Source organism: Balaenoptera musculus, chromosome 15 (genome assembly GCF_009873245.2).
Source record: "Balaenoptera musculus isolate JJ_BM4_2016_0621 chromosome 15, mBalMus1.pri.v3, whole genome shotgun sequence".
NCBI lineage: Eukaryota > Metazoa > Chordata > Mammalia > Artiodactyla > Balaenopteridae > Balaenoptera > Balaenoptera musculus.
The window spans coordinates 32,413,721-32,434,352 of record NC_045799.1 but is presented as its reverse complement, the minus strand read 5'-3'; the positions used below and the strand labels follow the sequence as shown (position 1 = coordinate 32,434,352).

The window sequence follows — 20,632 nt, the reverse complement described above, 5'->3', positions numbered from 1 at the left end:
TATCATTAACATAGATTTGCCTCATTGGTAGCAAAAGTATTTAATTTTCTGTTAAGTTTTACAATTGACTAACTTAAAAACTTTTCATTCTCCAAGTATAATCTACTCAGTTTAAAAACCATAAGAATAATTGATAATTTTTTTCAGGATTGCAATAATCACCTTATATCTATAAATCCTCACAACAATTCTATGAGTAGTGTGCTATTAATATTCCCATTTTAAGATGAGGAAACTGTGGTTTAGTGATGTTTAATGTATTGTCCAAGTTTAGACAACTACTAAGTCATGAACAAAGTTTTGTACTTGGGAAGTACCATAGTCTTAACCCTATGCCATACACACCAATATTTACAGCTGAAAATGATGACTTTTGTTTTTAGACAAGTTGATTTGTAGACTATTTTTCTGGCAGAAATTTGAAATCAGAGACTGTTGACTATTGGACATTCTGTAGATTTGTGATTTTAAATTCTCATAAAATGTGCAAAAAAATTAACATGTCAGTAAAAATTTTCTCCATACTGGAATCTGACATAGTGTTGAAACAGGTTATTGAACTAAGAATATCAGGTTCTTGACTGAAAAACTATTTCTACTTATCAAGAGATGTTCTTCAATGGAAGTGAACATTATGTCCAAGGCACTGACTTCTCGTAAAAAGAATCTGGAGAAAAATACTTTTTTTCCCATGAGGACAGGGACTTCTCACCATTGGTTTTTCTTAGTATGAGTGAAATTCAGATTGAGATATGATAACATTTCCAAGGAGCTGCTTATCCTAACACGCACACTCCCAAGATACAATCTTTGACCAAGGAAGACTCGGTCTAGCAAATGGTCTTCTCCATAATGTGACAGTGACATTCAGACAAAGATGGTATCATAAACTTTTTGCCTTAAGAAATTTAAGAACTTAATTTTAAAATTTTAATGTACACCTTTTAAGGTAAAGTAAACAATTTCCAAACTTAATAGAGCATAGCAAGACCTGAGGAAGATGAAAGAAACCAATAAATTGTGCCTTAAATTCTACAATTATAGAAGAAACATGAGCCCTACTCCTGTGACTGTTACAGTGTAATTTGGGAAGGAATCCCAAGGCTCCAGCTCTGGTCTCCATGTTTTGGTTCCTCGGCATTGGATACAGGAGGAGGCTTTATGCGGCCGGTGCTGCATTTCCTTGGGTCTGACTGCCCCACGTCATCAGATCTCGTCATTATCCCCGTTGTCTCCCCTTTGAGTCTTCCTTTGGCTGTTGCTCTTCCTCCACTTTGTTCAGAGGGAAAATGCTGGAAGATATAGGATATAAAGTTCATTCTGCTGTTATTGTTACTTCTTTTGGCAGCAGATAGTTGGCAGCAGTGATGAAGAGAAGACAATGGAATGGGGCATGGTTGGCAGTGGGTCACTAAGCCACTGGTACAGAGGATGGAGGATGAGGCCCCTGACATCTTCCCCTACCAGGAGTGCCAAGTGCTTTCCTCACGCTTTTCTGGATAGTCACATGGGGGATGAGCTGGCAGGGGTGAGAGGCCTGGTGGGAGCAGCAGTGGGGAGGGACACCTGGCAAGGCCAGAGAGAGGGCTGTGTTGGAAGCCTCTACCCTCAACGTTTCAATGCATAACATGATGACACAGGTGAGAGCGGTAATTCTCTTAGCACCTGGTCTATTTTTTCTAGGCCAGTATATCCTCGTACATATTCTGAGCCAGGTGAGCACCAAGAGAGGAGGACGAGAGTCTCATGAAGTCCACTGAGCCTTGTCTCTTTCACCTTCAGCAAGATGTGTCTCCTCCTCATTCCAGCAAGTGGAACCTGGTCTGCCTTGCTCAGGAGAACCCAGGTCACACACAAACCCTCTTCCACACACAGCTGTCAGGGACCCTTTCCCAAGTTCCTCAAACTGTCTTACATTTACCTGATGTTTTTAAATACAATTATGGGAAAGAGAAGCATTTTGATAGTCAGCAAGTGTCAGGAGGTTGAGGACTCTGTAAAGGCATGTTGGAAAATCAGGGAAGGAGGCACAAGTCTAATTTCTATTCTGTGTTTCCTTGGCCTCCAGCACAGCCTCCCCTTGTATTAGAGAGGCCCACTGCAGATAAATTTGGACTGCCAACAGCAAGACAAGGCTCGGGCATAACACCCAAAAGCTGTATGTACCAGCTGAGGCCCGATATAGCAGACAGTGGCTTCTGTTTATGTCTTAATCAGAGTGGTGGATATAGGATAATTGTGGGATGGCAGGAATCCTGGTACAGTTCCACCCAAGGCAAACTAGAAACACAGCCTCCTCTGCTGTCCCCTCAAAGCCTTGGCCACCAAAGCCCATTGGAGAGAGTGGTCAGGGCTCTGAGCAGGAGGGCAGGCACATTCTTGCATGGCTCAGAGGATGGCAACAAACTCTGGACCCCTCTATTCTAGCCAAGAGCTTGGCTGTTTGGCCTATGGGCAGCACCAGAGACCAGCCCATGGACTGGGACAGTGGCCTTGCATAGGGGGCTCTTGTTTCCCTTGGATCCCTAAAGTGAGATGAGGAAGTGACATGGTGGAAGGTGGGCTTGGGGAGGTGCGGTTCAAATCCTAGCTCTGTGTCTTGACTGGTTACTTAACTTCCCTGAGTCTTTAATTCCTATCTGTAAAATGGGCATGATATCCAGCTCATGGGGTTGCCTTGAAGAAAGTGTCTACCCTGCACTTACTCCCTCTGACCGCTTGACAAAATACCATAAACTGGGCAGCTTATAAACAACAGAAATTTATTTCTCACAACTCTGGAGGCTGGAAGTCTGAGGCCAGGGTGCCAGCAGCCTCAGTTGCTGGTGAGAGGTGTCTTCTAGTTTGCAGACTGCCGACTTCTCAATCCTCACATGGCAGAAATAGGGCAAGCTAGCTCTCTGGCCCGTTAGGGCACTAATCTCATTTATGAAGTCTCCACCCTCATGATTTTATTACCTCCCAAAGGGTCCACCTCAAAATACCATTACATTGGGAATTTGATTTCAACATATGAATTTTCTTGGGGGGGACACATTCAGTCCATAACACCCCCTTTCCAGTGACTGGTGGTGGTGTGTTCAGAGGATGATGTCACTCACAGTGTGTGAGAAACTGCATTTCATGCATCTAAAAGGGCTCCACTCACAGGCCTCATTGTCCAGAGCTCTTGCAAGTCATAAAATCATCAGCCCATGCAGCAAAGACTGTTGGGGACAGTCTTGACCAGTGACTGGTGTGAGCTGGGCTGTCCTGGAGACTCTGAGCCTCAGCTTCTTCATCCATTAGATGGGAATGAAGATACCAGTCCTCAGGTAAGGTTGTCTGTGTATTAATAAAGTAGCATATATTAAAGTTCTACTACATTGATAATGGAATAGTTGAATAACCAAGAGCACACACCTGGCTAGAAAAGTAAAGGTGGGAAGCAATGAGGACCCAAACTGGCCCTATCCTGCTTCTAACAAGGTACTGAGTTGTTCTTCAGAGACAACAGAACAAAACTGCAAGTCATGCAGCCGAAGCATGTAGAGGAGAAGATTCTGACCTCAAATAACACCCGGAATCAAGTTCTCCCCTATGCAACCAAGGACCCTGATGTGACCAGAACTTGAATGCCAGAGCCCTTTCAGAAGCGGAGGGTCCAATGTCCTGGAAGACCCGGTGGTGAAGTCCCTTTACCTACTCACCGTAAATGGCCATACTCCAAAGCCCTGCAATCAAAACCTGCTCACCAGCACTTCCGCAAACCAGCCCTCCTCCCTGACTCATAAAAACTTGACCAAACCCCAGACTGGGGAGATGGCTTTGAGCTGAAGCTGTGTCTCCTTTCTCTTTGCCTGTTGACCTCACAATAAAGCTTTTTCTTTTCTCAAAAACTGGTGCCATAGTATTGGCTTCTATGCTCTTGGGGCAGCGGGCCCATCACTTGGTACGGGGGGTGGTTCTTCATTGGGAAGGGAAGTAGGATGCTTGGGAGAGAGTCCTGAGGCCTGGGACAGAGTCCAGAGGAGGAATCCAGGAAATTTCTATAAGAAAATGTGCACAATGGCTCTGTATGGAGCCTGTGCTCTCTGAGGGGCGGAGTGTCGTCCTATGGACTGTGTGGGGTGGTAGTTGGTGGAAGAAGGGAACATTCTGTTTTCTCCCCTGTAGCTGGAGAGCTCTGCAACTGAGGGCTGGACCATTAGGAAGGGAGGAGCAGGTAGGGACAGGCATTGGGCAAAGACTGGAACATGGTCCCCACTGTGCCCTGGACTCTTTCTTGGGCCTGGGGCCATCACCACTTTGGGATCCTGGAAGCTGGTAAAGTTGTCCCAGCTGGAGGTGGGGGCTTCTCCCTGAGGAGGGCAGTCTGCTGGTTAAGGAGGAACTGCTGTTTTGGTTGTCTTCTGACATGGAGTTTTCACGTGTACTTGGGGTGTTTCTCTTTGAGAGGTGGGAAGGTAGATTATTTATTTACCACCAAATTATCCTTTCCTCCTCAGACTCTGCAAAACTGACAGACCCACGAACAAACCAGAAATTGCTTTTCTTTTGTGTTTAACTCAAATTTCTGTGTGGAGGCTGAGATAGAGAATGCTTAACTTTTTTTTTTTTTTTTTAATTTTATAGCTACTTTATTTATTTATTTATTTATTTTTGGCTGTGTTGGGTCTTCGGTTCGTGCGAGGGCTTTCTCTAGTTGCGGCAAGCGGGGGCCACTCTTCATCGCGGTGCGGGGACCGCTCTTCATCGCAGTGCGCGGGCCTTTCACTATCGCGGCCCCTCCCGCTGCGGGGCACAGGCTCCAGACGCGCAAGCTCAGTAGTTGTGGCTCACGGGCCCAGCTGCTCCGCGGCACGTGGGATCTTCCCAGACCAGGGCTCGAACCCGTGTTCCCTGCATTAGCAGGCAGATTCTCAACCACTGCGCCACCAGGGAAGCCCAAGAATGCTTAACTTTTATAACATATTTAGTTACAGAACAACAAAGAGAAATATTGGAATCCCCCCCACCCCAGGTGCTACTGACTTTGTGTACATCTTGGCTATAAATAGAATTGGGACTTCCTAATATGGTTTTGTTCCAATAAAGCAGCTCAAGAAGATTTTCATCAGCCAAACACTGGTTGTAATAGCAGCTGTTGTGCAGTTTATCTCCTTTATACTATCTTCTCACTTCATTGCTAATTTTCACAGCAACTTTTTCTTGTAACAGCTTTTTTTTTTTTTCTTTTTGTCTGCAGATCCTAGAATTCTTTCTCTCCCCCTTGCTAAACAAAAGAAATATAAAGTCAGTTCTAGAATAGGGTTAAAATTACCTACTCCAGATCTCTCTAAAAGAAGTTTGTGTCAAAGGTCAGGTGTGGATACATAAATAAATAGGGTGCTGCCTGCTTAACTGTGGGCCGATTCCCAGAGATGCAACCAGAGGGAATTTCCTGAGCAAGGCAGTTTGACTGCCAAGGAAGCCACATCTTTCCATCAATAAGTAAAGTATTTCTACTCATATCAGAGAGCTTATGCTACAAAGTGACACTTTTCTCTCTTTTGTCAAGAAATAAAGAAGTAAGAAAGTCAGAAGGGGCATTTTGAGGACTAAATGGGAATCTTAGAAAGCAATATAATACTTTCTCTCTGATTATGTTGGAAACGGGCTCTTTTAAAACATTTTTTTTAAATAGGGAGAGGATCACTAAACAGAATTAAACTGAAATGGCTTTGGAAATTCTGTAGCCCCAAAGCATTTGTATTGGGTATATGTCCTTGAATGATTTTTGTTTAAATGAGTTTAAGATAAACTTGAATATCCTGTTCTTCTGGGAGCTCAGGGAAAACTAGGTTGATTAAAAGGTAATTAATCACTGGGCTTCCCTGGTGGTACAGTGGTTAAGAATCTGCCTGCCAATGCAGGGCACACGGGTTCGAGCCCTCATCTGGGAAGATCCCACATGCCGCCGAGCAACTAAGCCCGTGCACCACAACTACTGAGCCTGTGCTCTAGAGCCTGCAAGCCACAACTACTGAGCCCGCATGCCACAACTACTGAAGCCCATGAGCCTAGAGCCCGTGCTCCGCAACAAGAGAAGCCACCGCAATGAGAAGCACACGCACCGCAACATAGAGTAGCCCCCGCTCACTGCAACTAGAGAAACCCCGCGTGCAGCAACAAAGACCCAATGCAGCTAAAAATAAATAAATTAAATAAATAAATTTTGAAAAAAAGAACCTACATTTGAAAGGGAAAACTTAAAAAAAAAAGGTAATTAAGCACATGTAGCTGTTGCAGATAAAACTAGCTAATTATACTTTAGCATTTATGTTTCCTTAAATTGTGCCCTAATAGTTCATTATTTTTACAATGCATGATGTGAGTATATAGATGTAATATTTTGTGATTAAGCCTCTCACCGTGATTATTAACTGTGATATTTTGCTCTCTTAATACTTGCAGTTCCTATTTTTAAAGTACAACAAAGTGTACAATTTTCCTTTGGCTCCATGAAATTTGCTTAATGGAAACTCAGCTTGTTTTCAATAAGTCTCTGCTGGTTACATGAGGGTAGTTTACCTGAATTTTAAGTACATCACCTGGGAGAAAATATTCAACTTTTGTGGTTCTTAATTCAATTATTGTTCAGCCTCTGCCGCATTTTTGCAGTGGACCAGCAGCTTGGAGTCACTGCATTCTTTCTTCTGAAAATATGCTATTGAAAGGAGGCACAACTTGACCTATAAGAAAAGCAAAATCATTCTTCGGGACAGAGTATGGCTAGTACAGCAAAGCAACTCCAAGGGCTGCAAACCTCTATTTTAGTGACAGACACTGGGTTAAGTAGTCTGTGCAAGCACTTGAACACAGCCCTGAATGCCCAAGTTTAGGAACCAGCATTGACATTGCCCTGGGATTGCTCTCCAATGAGGAGTAATAATGTGTCACAGATGAAAGTGCTTGGACTGGGAGAAGGAGACAGGTTCAAGAAACTGTTCTCCCCTACACCTGTGTGACCTTGGGAAGATGGCATGAAGCTTTGGTTTCCTCATCTCTAAAATGCTAATTATTATGCCTCCTCCTCCCCTTACAGAGTTGCTATGAGGACCAGGTGAGTTCAGGTATGTGACTATACAGAGGGACTGAGTATATATAAAGCAGGGACCATGTCCCTTATGACTTTTGCATTCTCCCATCACAGTTTTTGTGGATCTGACACAAACAGAATGACATAAATATCACAACATAGAAAAACAGAAAGTTGTTGAATGCAAGACTACCTTTCTAGCTCAGATTAATGGGAAGAGGCTTAGTTCTCATCTCCTTCCTTAAAACTTGACTTTTTAGGGTTGCTTAAGACTCAGTGGTGTGCTGGAGATGGCCCCTGCCAGCTGGGGACAGCCAATTGTGTGCATCTCTTCCCCACTCCATGTTTAGAGGCGTCAAGTTGGTAGCTTGAAATTGTCCATGCCGAAAGTATTTACACCATGGAAATTGGCAAATGTTGCTGTGATATAATAAAAAAATATATATTTGGACTTTGTCCCTGGTTTCTGGCACAGAGCTTCTAAAACCCTTGGAATTTCCTGAGTGATAGGGGTGAGCATCTTTTGTTATTCATAATAAGTCCCTTTCAATCATACCTAAGTTTATGTCAATGAGGTGACTCTTCATAGGCCCCTAAAGAGCTTCAGGATGGGGGCTGCTTGCCAAAGGAAACAACTATGTGATTAGAGGGTTGGAACATTCAGCTCCACCCCCAATCTCCAAAGAGGAGAGGAAGATAGGGATTGAGTTAATCACCAGTGGCCAATGATTTAATCAACAATGCCTACAAAGTAGAACCTCTCTACAAACCCTAAATGATGGGTTTTAGAGAGCTTCTGGGTTGGTGAATTCCAGGAGAGTAGTGGACCCCAAACTCTGCAGAAGCTCCTGTACTTAGGACCCTTCAAGACCTCTCCATCTGGCTATTCATTTGTATCCTTTATGATATATTTTTAATAAACTGGCAATAATAAGTAAAGTTCTCCCCTGAGTTCTGTGAGTTGTTATAGCAAATTATCAAAACTATGGAGAGGCAAGTGAGAATAACCCAGTTGTAGCTAAGTTGGGCAAAATGTGGGTCCTGGGGACCCACTACTTGTAATTGTCATCTGAATTGGGAGGCAATCTCATGGGACTGAGCCCTTAACCTCTAGGGTCTGTACTAACTTTGGGTAGATAGTATCAGAATTGAATTAAATTGTGGAACACCCAGTTGGTGTCCAGAGAGAACTAAAGGATTGCTTGGTGTGGAAAACCCACACATTTGGTGTCAGAAGTACTCTATGGGTAGAAAGAGATCATAGTAGAAGGTACCTGTCAGAGTTTGTTTTTTTTTTCTTCAGAGAGCCAATTGCTAAATATTTATTGACGTACCACTGCTTAGAGTTTTCCTGTGCTTGTGAATAACTTTGGTTTTATTTTACAGACTGGGAGAACCATGAGCCTCATGATTTCTGGGGCTCTGGAGTGAGCTGAAAGCCAAAAGAAAAGATCCCCTAATTTACTTACAAATGCATCCTCACCACTTCCTACAGGCAGTGCTGAGATAGACAAGATCTGATCCATCTCCATGGGTCACCCTGCATGGAAACTGTGGGCTACAATGCATGTCCTAATTCCAATGAAGCCCTCCTGAAATTGATACCAGAAAAGCTTTAGCAAAAGTCCAGGCTCTTGTTCAACTTGTCCAAAAGAATTTGGGCAAGGAACACAACATACCAAGAAAAAATAAACACACACACACACTGAGAATGAGAAGCAAAGAGAACAAAGAAGCAGTTTATTCAGGGCGGAAGTGAAAGTTATACACTCGAAAGAGAAGATTGCGGGCATCCTCGAGAGTGAGGAGTGTCACGAAAGGTTGTTGATCCCCCTTTATCTTATTTTTAGCCCTTTTAATGGGTGGGGGTCTTTTTGATTAGGGGTGGAATGTTCATTGCGGGGAAGGTTGAGTTGTGGCCTGGATTGCACCAGGTTGCATCAGCTTCTGGTCCTGCACACCTGTCCCCTGAAACCACTGTACGTGCACTCTAAGAGCTGTTTTCCCTTAAATTTTCCCTTACTAGTGGAGCACCACACGTGGAAGGTCATGCAGGGTCATCAGCAACCCGTGCATTTTTATTGTGCACGCTCCACGGTTTTCATGGTCAGAATTTCTTGACCAGATGCTACAGAGTTTCTGTTTTAGATGCCATTCCTCCACGCATCATGGCCTCAATAAGTGCACTCAGTGAATACACATGTTCTAATTGCAAACGTGTGGCACAACTGAGCTCTGTAATGTCCCCTCAAGAGCCCCAGCAGAATCCCAACTGTCCCGTGTGCAGGGCCATCCCTGCGCAATGCAGTGTGGAGCGTGACAGCTGGGCCCCTGTGCTGCACGGAGCGTGGAGAAGGGCAACATGGGAGTCCTGTCTTCAAAGTCTCCGTCCAATGAGCCAAGACCTACAGGTAGGATGATCACACACCCCAGTTTGCCCAGGACCACCCTATCTTTCACTTATTATTCTCGCATAAATATTACTAATATTCCATCTCCCTCTGAAAGCACCCTGGTTTGGATGATATATTGTACATTCACCCCACATCTGTAAGAAACAGTTAACTGCTCAGAGTGGCCCAAGGTAGAAAGAGCCTGTACAAGAGGTTGGGTTCTTGTTTCAACTTAGCCACTGACTTGTGGAGATTTTGGACAAGTTCTTTCACTGCCCTGGGCCCCCGTCTGGACCTGAGGAGTTAGAACCAGAGCCTTCTCTGATTCATTGGATCATTCATTTATTGGACAAATAGTTATTGAGCTTCCTACTGTGTTTCAGTTGTCCTAATCTGGGCCACTTTGGATGATGATGTTAAACCAAAGTGCACTTTAGTTTAACATTCAGGCAGAGGGGCAGGGTTCCCCAAGGCAGGCCATTACGTATAGACAGTATCCTTTTAGTGAACAAAAGGAGCAGAAAGCAAAGGTTAAAGTAAAAGAAACAGATCCAACATGTAGTCAGATTTGGCTCTTCTCTGTTACAATTCCCCACTGTCAATCTCCATTCCACAATCTTGTGGAAAAAGGGGTGATGACCGTTCTAATTGCTTCGTCAGATGGATCTTTCTGGGAGTGTCTGCCATCGGTTCCAGTGTTCCAAACGTCGCTTCTTTTATTCCTCTCTGGAAAGTGTCTCCTTTACACCAGTGGCCTTAAAAAAATATTCACAACCTAAAGGTTGAGAGTTATGATCTATTCAGCAGGAATTTTGAGGGCTTCAAGCCCAGGAGGCAGCATCTCAAGAGAGTTGAGGAATTTAGCACTTTTCTAGGTATGGGAAAATGCAAGAGTCTGGGCTCACTGAAATCAATCCCTTGATATGTACCTCAGCTATCTGGGGCCTGTATCCTGTATTCTCATATCCTGAGTTTCCTCAGCATTCACAGGCTCACGTTGGAGGGCTGCAATCGCTAATGACCGATGTGGCAGGAAATATTCCATTTCTCATATCCTCTCTTCTTGGTCAGGATTTTGACCAATATTTGGTCCAATCCAGTATTACATGATCAAATTTTGTCCCATGGTGCTGGGAGACTCATCCCAGATCAGGTGAAATTCTTGATATGCCACTCCAGGTGCTAGTTTTTCAATTAAGCCCTATTGATAATTAAAGATTCTCTGGATCCTCTATCTAATTATGATCCAGGAGATATTTTTCCTTGTTGCTTCTCCCTATACCTAGAATCACACTATTACAATTTTTTTTTAATTTTTTATTTATTTATTTATTTATTTATTTATTTATTTATTTATGGCTGTGTTGGGTCCTCGTTTCTGTGCGAAGGCTTTCTCTACCTGCGGCAAGCAGGGGCCACTCTTCATTGCGGTGTGCGAGCCTCTCATTATCGCGGCCTCTCTTGTTGCGGAGCACAGGCTCCAGATGCGCAGGCTCAGTAACTGTGGCTCACGGGCCCAGTTGCTCCGCGGCATGTGGGATCCTCCCAGACCAGGGCCCGAACCCGTGTCCCCTGCATCGGCAGGCAGACTCTCAACCACTGTGCCACCAGGGAAGCCCTACAATTATTTTATGTTATAAATGTGATTTATTTCCTCAAGATGTTTAACGATAGAAGTTTTGTTGGAAGCTTGGTTACACACTGGGTAGTGTAAGAGACAACAATCTTATAAAATAGACAGGATATAAATAATGCAGCTGGTAACATTGAAAAAAACATAGTCCAGCAGGGAGACACAAAGCACAAACAATTTGGCTTACAAAGGTATAATTCACCAAATTACTGTTAAGTCATAATTAGTTTAAGGGAAAGGTTTTCCTTACACCTGGAAAACACAGATTTAAACCAGTCATTTTCAGATAGAAACTGTAAAAATTATAACCATATTCACCAATTTACTCAGTCCTATGTAACTAATCCTTCTTGTTAACAGCTTTATGAAGCCATCAAGTTTCCCATTAGAATTCTTCAGTTTCTTACCCAGTTCAGCATTATGGTCTGAAAGCCAGAAATTTGTATTTATCCAAAGGTCCTTTCTATAAATCTTCTTGAAGAGGAAGCATTTTTGCAAAGGCATCAGAGTTAAACCATAATTGTCTATAATGGTGAAAGACTTAAGAAGGCACGTTTAAATCTGATTACAATGCAACTGACAAAGTAACTTTGTTACTGCTGTGACGTGCAACACTTTCAGATAATAGCTAGAATTATGACTGATAACATTTTACCAGGACATATCAAATTTTAGGAACTCCATATAATCTCTAGAATACCTGTATCATTTGCCATACAATATAATCTAAGAAGATTTATTACTTATTTGACAACACTTCCCATGTAATTCAACATACCAAGTGAAACCAGTTAGTTAATCTCTCACTTTGGGGTGTTTCAGGGGCCCTTTGAAGCATCCCAAAGTTAGCTAGAGGTCAAAGGAACTTCATTATAATTTAATTTGGGAAGGTTTTTTTTTGAATTTTATTTTATTGATTTTTTTACACAGCAGGTTCTTATTAGTTATCCATTTTATACATAGTAGTGTATATATGTCAATCCCAATCTCCCAATTCATCACACCAACACAAACACCCCCCACCGCTTTCCCACATTGGTGTCCATACATTCGGTCTCTACATCTCTGTCTCAATTTCTGCCCTGCAAACCTGTTCATCTGTACCATTTTTCTAGGTTTCAAATATATGTGTTAATATACGATATTTGCTTTTCTCTTTCTGACTTACTTCACTCTGTATGACAGTCTCTAGATTCATCCACATCTCTACAAATGACCCAATTTTGTTCCTTTTTATAGCTGAGTAATAATCCATTGTATATATGCACCACATCTTCTTTATCTATTCATCTGTGGATGGACATTTAGGTTGCTTCCATGACCTGGCTATTGTAAATAGTGCTGAAATGAATGTTGGGGTGCATGTGTCATTTTGAATTATGATTTTTCTCTGAGTATATGCCCAGTAGTGGGATTGCTGGGTCATATGGTAATTCTATTTTTAGGTTTTTAAGGAACTTCCAGACTGTTCTCCATAGTGGCTGTATCAATGTACATTCCCACCAACAGTGCAAGAGGGTTCCCTTTTCTCCACACCCTCTCCAGCATCATCTACTTTCATCAGTAGATTTTCTGATGATGCGCATTCCAACTGGTGTAAGGTGATACCTCATTGTAGTTTTGATTTGCATTTCTCTAGTAATTAGTGATTTTGAGCAGCTTTTCATGCACTTCTTGGCAATCTCTATGTCGTCTTTGGAGAAATGTCTATTTAGGTCTTCTGCCCATTTTTGGATTGGGCTGTTTGTTTTTTTAATATTGAGCTGCATGAGCTATTTATATATTTTGGAAGATAATCCTTTGTCTGTTGATTCGTTTCCAAATATTTTCTCCCATTCTGAAGGTTGTCTTTTTGTCTTGTTTGTAGTTTCCTTTGCTTTGCAAAAGCTTTTCAGTTTCATTAGGTCCCATTTGTTTCTTTTTGTTTTATTTCCATTACTGTAGGAAGTGGATCAAAAAGATCTTGTTGTGATTTATGTCAAAGAGTGTTCTTCCTATATTTTCCTCTAAGAGTTTTATAGTATCCACTCTTACATTTAGGTTTTTAATCCATTTGGAGTTTATTTTTGTGTATGGTGTTAGGGAATGTTCTAAGTTCATTTTTTTACCTGTAGCTGTCCAGTTTTCACAGCACCACTTATTGAAGAGACTCTCTTTTCTCCATTATATATCCTTGCCTCTTTTGGCATAGATTAGTTGACCATAGGTGCATGGGTTTATCTCTGGGCTTTATATCCTGTTCCATTGATGTATATTTCTGGTTTTGTGCCAGACCATATTGTCTTGATTACTGTAGCTTTGTAGTATAGTCTGAAGTCAGGGAGTCTAATTCCTCCAACTCCATTTTTCTCCCTCAAGACTGCTTTGGCTATTTGGAGTCCTTTGAGTTTCCATACAAATTTTAAGATTTTTTGTTCTAGTTCTGTAAAAAAATGTCATTGGTAATTTCATAGGGATTGCATTGAATCTGTAGATTGCTTTGGGTAGTATAGTCATTTTCACAATATTGATTCTTCCAATCCAAGAACATGGTATATCTCTTCATCTGTTGGTATCATCTTCAATTTCTTTCATCAGTGTCTTATCACTTTCTGCATACAGGTCTTTTGTCTCTCTAGGTAGGTTTATTTCTAGGTATTTTATTCTTTTTGTTGCAAAGGTAAATGGGAGTGTTTCCTTAATTTCACTTTCAGATTTTTCATCATTAGTGTATAGGAATGCAAGAGATTTCTGTGCATTAATTTTGTATCCTGCTACTTTACCAAATTCATTGATTAGATCTAGTAGTTTTCTGGTGGCATCTTTAGGATTCTCTATGTATAGTATCATGTCATGTGCAAACAGTGACAGTTTTACTTCTTTTCCAATTTGTATTCCTTTTATTTCTTTTTCTCCTCTGATTTCCGTGGCTAGGACTTCCAACACTATGTAGAATAATAGTGGTGAGAGTGGACATCCTTGTCTTGTTTCTGATCTTAGAGGAAATGCTTTCAGTTTTTCACCATTGAGAATGATGTTTGCTGTGGGTTTGTCATATATGGCCTTTATTATGATGAGGTAGGTTCCCTCTATGCCCACTTTCTGGAGAGTTTTTATCAGAAATGGGTGTTGAATTTTGTCAAAAGCTTTTTCTGCATCTATTGAAATGACCACATGGTTTTTATTCTTCAATTTGTTAATATGATGTATCACATTGATTGATTTGCATATATTGAAGAATCCTTGCATCCCTGGGGTAAATCTCACTTGATCATGGTGTATGATCCTTTTTATGTGTTGGATTCTGTTTGCTAGTATTTTGCTGAGGATTTTTGCATCTGTATTCATCAGTGATATTGGTCTGTAATTTTCTTTTTTCACTGTATCTTTGTCTGCTTTTGGTATCAGGGTGATGGTGGCCTCATAGAATGAGTTTGGGAGTGTTCCTTCCTCTGCAATTTTTTGGAAGAGTTTGAGAAGGATGGGTGTTAGCTTTTCTCTAAATGTTTGATAGAATTCCTGTGAAGCCATCTGGTCCTGGTCCTGGTTTGTTGGAAGATATTTAATCACAGCTTCCAATTTCATTACTTGTGATTGGTCTGTTCATATTTTCAATTTCTTCCTGGTTCAGTCTTGGAAGGTTTTATCTTTCTAAGAATTTGTCCATTGCTTCTAGGTTGTCCATTTTATTGGCATAGAGTTGCTTGTAGCCGTCTCTTAGAATGCTTTGTATTTCTGCAATGTCTTTTGTAACTTCTCCTTTTCATTTCTAATTTTATTGATCTGAGTCCTCTCCCTCTTTTTCTTGATGAGTCTGGCTAATGTTTTATCAATTTTGTTTATCTTCCCAAAGAATCAGCTTTTAGTTTTATTGATCTTTGCTATTGTTTTCTTTGTTTCTATTTCATTTATTTCTGCTCTGATCTTTATGATTTCTTTCCTTCTGCTAACTTTGGGCTTTGTTTGTTCTTCTTTCTCTAGTTCCTTTAGGTGTAAGGTTAGATTGTTTATTTGAGATGTTTGTTGTTCCTTGAGGTAGGCTCGTATTGCTATAAATTTTCCTCTTTGAACTGCTTTTGCTTCATCCCATAGGTTTTGGATCGTAGTGTTTTCATTGTCATTTGTCTCTAGGTTTTTTTTGATTTTCTCTTTGATTTCTTCAGTGATCTCTTGGTTATTTAGTAACGTATTGTTTAGGCTCCATGTGTTTGGTTTTTTTTACTTTTGTTTCCCTGTAATTGATTTCTAATCTCATAGCGTTGTGGTCAGAAAAGATGCCTGATATGATTTCAATTTTCTTAAATTTACTGAGGCTTGATTTGTGACCCAAGATGTGATCTATCCTGGAAAATGTTCCGTGCGCCCTTGAGAAGAAAGTGTAATCTGCTGTTTTTGGATGGAATGTCCTATAAATATCAATTAAATTTATCTGGTCTATTGTGTCATTTAAAGCTTGTGTTTCCTTATTAAATTTCTCTCTGGATAATCTGTCCATTGGTGTAAGTGAGGTGTTAAAGTCCCCCACTATTTTTGTGTTACTGTTTATTTCCTCTTTTATAGCTGTTAGCAGTTGCCTTATGTATTGAGGTGCTCCTATGTTGGGTGCATATATAATTATAATTGTTATATCTTCTTCTTGGATTGATCCCTTGATCACTATGTACTGTCCTTCTTTGTCTCTTGTAACATTCTTTATTTTAAAGTCTATTTTATTTGATATGAGTATTGCTACTACAGCTTTCTTTTGATTTCCATTTGCATGGAATACCTTTTTCCATCCTGTCACTTTCAGTCTGTATTTGTCCCTAGGTCTGAAATGGGTCTCTAGTAGACAGCATATATATGGGTCTTGTTTTTGTATCCATTCAGTGAGCCTTTGTCTTTTGGTTGGAGCATTTAATCCATTCATATTTAAGGTAATTATTGATATGTATGTTCCTATTACCATTTTCTTTATTGTAATGGGTTTGTTTTTGTAAGTCTTTTTCTTCTCTGTGTTTCCTGCCTAGAGAAGTTCCTTTAGCATTTGTTGTAGAGCTGGTTTGGTGGTTCTGAATTCTCTTAGCTTTTGTTTGTCTGTAAAGCTTTTTATTTCTCTGTCAAATCTGAATGAGATCCTTGTCGGGTACAGTAATCTTGGATGTAGGTTCTTCCCTTTCATCACTTTAAATATATCATGCCACTCCCTTCTGGCTTATAGAGTTTCTACTGAAAAGTCAGCTGTTAACCTTATGGGAGTTCCCTTGTATGTTATTTGTCATTTTTCTCTTGCTGCTTTCAATAATGTTTCTTTGTCTTTAATTTTTGCCAATTCGATTACTATGTGTCTTGGCGTGTTTATCCTGCCTGGGACTCTCCACTTTCTGGACTTGGGTGGCTATTTCCTTTCCCATGTTAGGGACGTTTTCAACTATAATCTCTTCATGTATTTTCTCAGGTCCTTTCTCTCTCTCTTCTCCTTCTGGGACCCCTATAATGAGAATGTTGTTGTGTTTAATGTTGTCCCAGAGGTCTCTTAGGCTGTCTTCATTTCTTTTCATTCTTTTTTCTTTATTCTGTTCCACAGCAGTGAATTCCACCATTCTGTCTTCCAGGTCACTTCTCCGTTCTTTTGCCTCAGTTATTCTGCTATTGATTCCTTCTAGTGTATTTTTCATTTCAGTTATTGTATTGTTCATCTCTGTTTGTTCTTTAATTCTTCTAAGTGTTTGTTCTTTAATTCTACTAGGTCTTTGTTAAACATTTCTTGCATCTTCTCAATCTTTGCCTCCATTCTTTTTCCAAGGTCCTGGATCATCTTCACTATCATTATTCTGAATTCTTTTTTCTGGAAGGTTGCTTATCTCCACTCCATTTAGTTGTTTTTCTGGGGTTTTATCTTGTTCCTTCATCTGGTACATAGCCCTCTGCCTTTTCATCTTGTCTCTCTTTCTGTGAATGTGGTTTTTGTTCCACAGGCTGCAGGACTAGTTCTTTTTTCTTCTGCTGTCTGCCCTCTCGTGGATGAGGCTATCTCTGAGGCTTGTGCAAGTTTCCTGATGTGAGTGACGGTGGTGGGTGGAGATGGGTGTTGCTCTGGTGGCAGAGCTCATAAAACTTTTATCCACTTCTCTGCTGATGGGTGGGGCTGAGTTCCCTCCCTGTTGGTTGTTTGGCCTGAGGCAACCCAACACTGGAGCCTACCTGGGCTCTTTGGTGGGGCTAATGGTGAACTCTGGGAGGGCTCACGCTAAGGAGTACTTCCCAGAACTTCTGCTGCCAGTGTCCTTGTCCCCACGGTGAGCCACAGCCACCCCCTGCCTCTGCAGGAGACCCTCCTACACCAGCAGGTAGGTCTGGTTCAGTCTCCTATGGGGCGACTGCTCCTTCCCCTGGGTCCTGATGTGCACACTACTTTGTGTGTGCCCTCCAACAGTGGAGTCTCCATTTCCCCAGACCTGTCAAAGTCCTGCATTCAAATCCCACTAGGCTTCAAAGTCTGATTCTCTAGGAATTCCTCTTCCCGTTGCCAGGCCCCCAGGTTGAGAAGCCTGACGTGGGGCTCAGAACCTTCACTCCAGTGGGTGGACTTCTGTGGTATAAGTGTTCTCCAGTTTGTGAGTCACCCACCCAGCAGTTATGGGATTTGATTTTATTGTGATTGCGCTCCTCCTACTGTCTCATTGTGACTTCTCCTTTGTCTTTGGATGTGGGGTATCTTTTCTGGTGTGTTCAAGTGTCTTCCTGTTGATGATTGTTCAGCAGTTAGTTGTGATTCCAGTGCTCTCGCAAGAGGGAGTTAGAGCATGTCCTTCTACTCCGCCATCTTGAACCAATCTCCAAAGTCAGTCTTCTTAACCGTCACCATAGTTACAGTAGTCTCTGCAGGGCTATTTTACTCATTTAGGTTAACTGTAAATGACTCCCTAAAAACACAGGAATCTTAAGCTTCTCGTTTAATTTTTTTACTGTGTGCATTTGGCGTTGCTGATCAGGAAAATCTGATTTGGGAAGTTTTATCAAAAAAATATCAAAAAAGTTTAAAACAGTCAGATAGGATCACAGGTCCCTGTGAAACAATAGTTATTCACTTAGCCAAAATAACAATAAAGGATTTGAAAGGCAAATACAGAACAGATCACTAAAAAGGTAGAGAAACTTAAAATGTGTTATCAAAGGAAATTCAAAATATTAAGAAACTTTGTCTTCTTAGCAGAGAGAAAAGCCAAATTCAAGTTTTGCACCAGCTTACTTTTGAAATATTTTTACTCAATTAAACTTATTTTAAACTTAGTCAATCCTGACCATGTACAAAACTCTTTTCTTGGGGTCCAGTTTCCATAAACCTTCCATCACTTAACTTATTTTAGCACAATTCTAACTTTCAAGTTGTCAAATATCTGGAGAGTTTAATTTTAGATAGACATTCCTAAAAGATAATTATTTTAAAAAGTTCACCTAAAGCTCTTATCTCATTTGCATTTTTTTTCTTAAAAGTTTCTTCACATCCAGTTACTTTCCTTGCTGACAAATTTGCAACAGATATAACAAGATTTTATTTAGTTTATATTAAATCTAAGCACAATAAGATATTATACTTAATGTTGATGACTCTAATGACATGTCTATATTAATTAGATCAACAAACATTAATACTGAATATTTCTCAGTTCCTGTGAACCTAAAACTCATTTAGCTTAATTTTTCTTGTATTTAGAATTATTTGGTTTGTAAGCACTTACTTTTCTTTAAGCCAATTAAATAGAGCTCATCCACAAATCAGCAAATCAACCTCCAAAGGTTATCCAAAGACAAAGACACATACAAGGACACAAACAAACAGAGACATCATAGTTCTCATTTCAAAATTTCAGTCCTGAGTCAGGTACAGCAATGTAAAACCCATCAATTTACAAAAAGAGGTTGGATTAAAATCAGGTTTCTGGCAGATGGAACAAATCAAGCTCACTTGTGTAGATGGCTGAATTTTTACAGAAAAGACACTTAGGTTTTTAATTTATCCTTGACAAGTCAATTTCTAAATTACTTTACCCTCTTTTCAAAGTTTGCATTTTAAAAAGATGGCAGAGATGAGGGTTCCTGAGAAGACCAGATAGGACATTTGCATCTCAAAGATACAGGCAAGTTTTTCCTAGGATGACTTTGTTTCTCCTTTGTTTAATATTTTCAAGCCTCTTAAGATAAATAGGGAAGGTAGTCAATCAACTTGTTCCCCACTGTCAAAGTTACCTGGGGCTCCTGTGGGGAAATTAGAATCAGACATCTCAAGTCCAAGTGAGTCCCCTGGCCTCTTACAGGATGTTGACGCAAGGGAAATTGCCCTGTTGCGGAAGTGGCTCCTGGGCCAAATTGGGTCCCCTGCCGGGTCTTAGATGATGATACTAAATCAGGCTCCTGTGCTCCAGGGGTTAACATAGAAACTTCTATTTGATCCCCATGGGTAGGGGAAACAGGAGGTGGTGAATATGATGGCAGCATCGTGGGATGGGTGCAGTTGGAACAACTGCCAGTGCAGCCTGCTCTTTTGCAAAACGCTTCCAACTGGAGATCATATAATAATTGAGTGAGCCATTTAGGGGCCATCTCTCTTCTGATCTTAAATATTGGGTCCACACTCTATTACAATAGTACATCATGTCTTTCTTACAAAGGCTCATGGTTATGTTTCACCCATTTATCTAATGTATGCCCCAAAGGGCTCTCCTTCAGGATAGATGGAGTATTTCCCATTTTTATAAGTTTGATAACACCAAAACACAAAAGACGCAAACAAATTCCAACACAAAAGGCCCAAACAAATTCTGACATCGACGCACACAAAACTAAGACCAAAACCAAAGAACTGGTTCCTGAATGGGGTAGACTTACCCTACAAAACCAACGAACTATTTCCCAAATTGGGTAGACTTACCCTACAAAACTAACGAACTAGTTCCCAATGAACTGGCTTCAAATCAGGTAGAGTCCAACAATAATTCCCCCCTCCAATGGGGGGAATCAAACAAATTGCCTTATCCCATAAAGGAAAACCCAAATTGAGAGGGGAATATGTTCCCAGTGAGCACGCGGGAGCGACCTACCCTACAAAATTGAGTCTGTCGACTCACAACACAAAAGGATACACAAAACCAAAGCAAGACCAAGACCAAAACAAATGAACCGGTTACCGAATTGGGTAGATTTACCCGACAAACTGGAGTCTGTGGACTCGCAGAAGTTGGTCGGTTCCTTGCTTCAACTGCCAAGTGCTGGGGTAGCCGGTGCCGCTTCAGGGAATTTTGAAGGGAAGATCCTCAGGACAAATAGTCCTGGCAGCTGTTAGGGCCTTGCCCCGATGTTCCCTGACTGGGGCTGACTAGCCATGAGCAACAAGACTCCTGGCTGGCGAGGCCAAGTCTGTTACTGAGTCCAAGCTCACTCTGCTCACCACATGACAGGCCAATAAATCAGAGATTAGGTGTTGAGGCAAGGAATACGACTTTATTTGGAAAGCTGGCAGACCAAGAAGATAGCAGACTGAAGTCTCAAAATAACCATCTTATCAGGGTTTGGATGCCAGTTTCTTTT

At 41.1% G+C, this 20,632-nt stretch overlaps 1 long non-coding RNA gene across 2 annotated transcripts; it reads right to left on the bottom strand.

The window, feature by feature from the left end:
* Positions 1 to 963: 963 nt before the first annotated feature.
* On the bottom strand, positions 964 to 20,354 carry LOC118881435. Of its 2 annotated transcripts, XR_005016526.1 has the most exons (4): positions 20,251 to 20,354; positions 6,573 to 6,713; positions 3,149 to 3,324; positions 964 to 1,292 (listed from the first exon to the last, which is right to left on the bottom strand). It is a non-coding gene; the product is annotated as an uncharacterized LOC118881435 (long non-coding RNA). The 2 variants fall into 2 exon arrangements; XR_005016527.1 differs by lacking the exon at positions 3,149 to 3,324.
* Between the last annotated feature and the right edge of the window lie 278 nt (positions 20,355 to 20,632).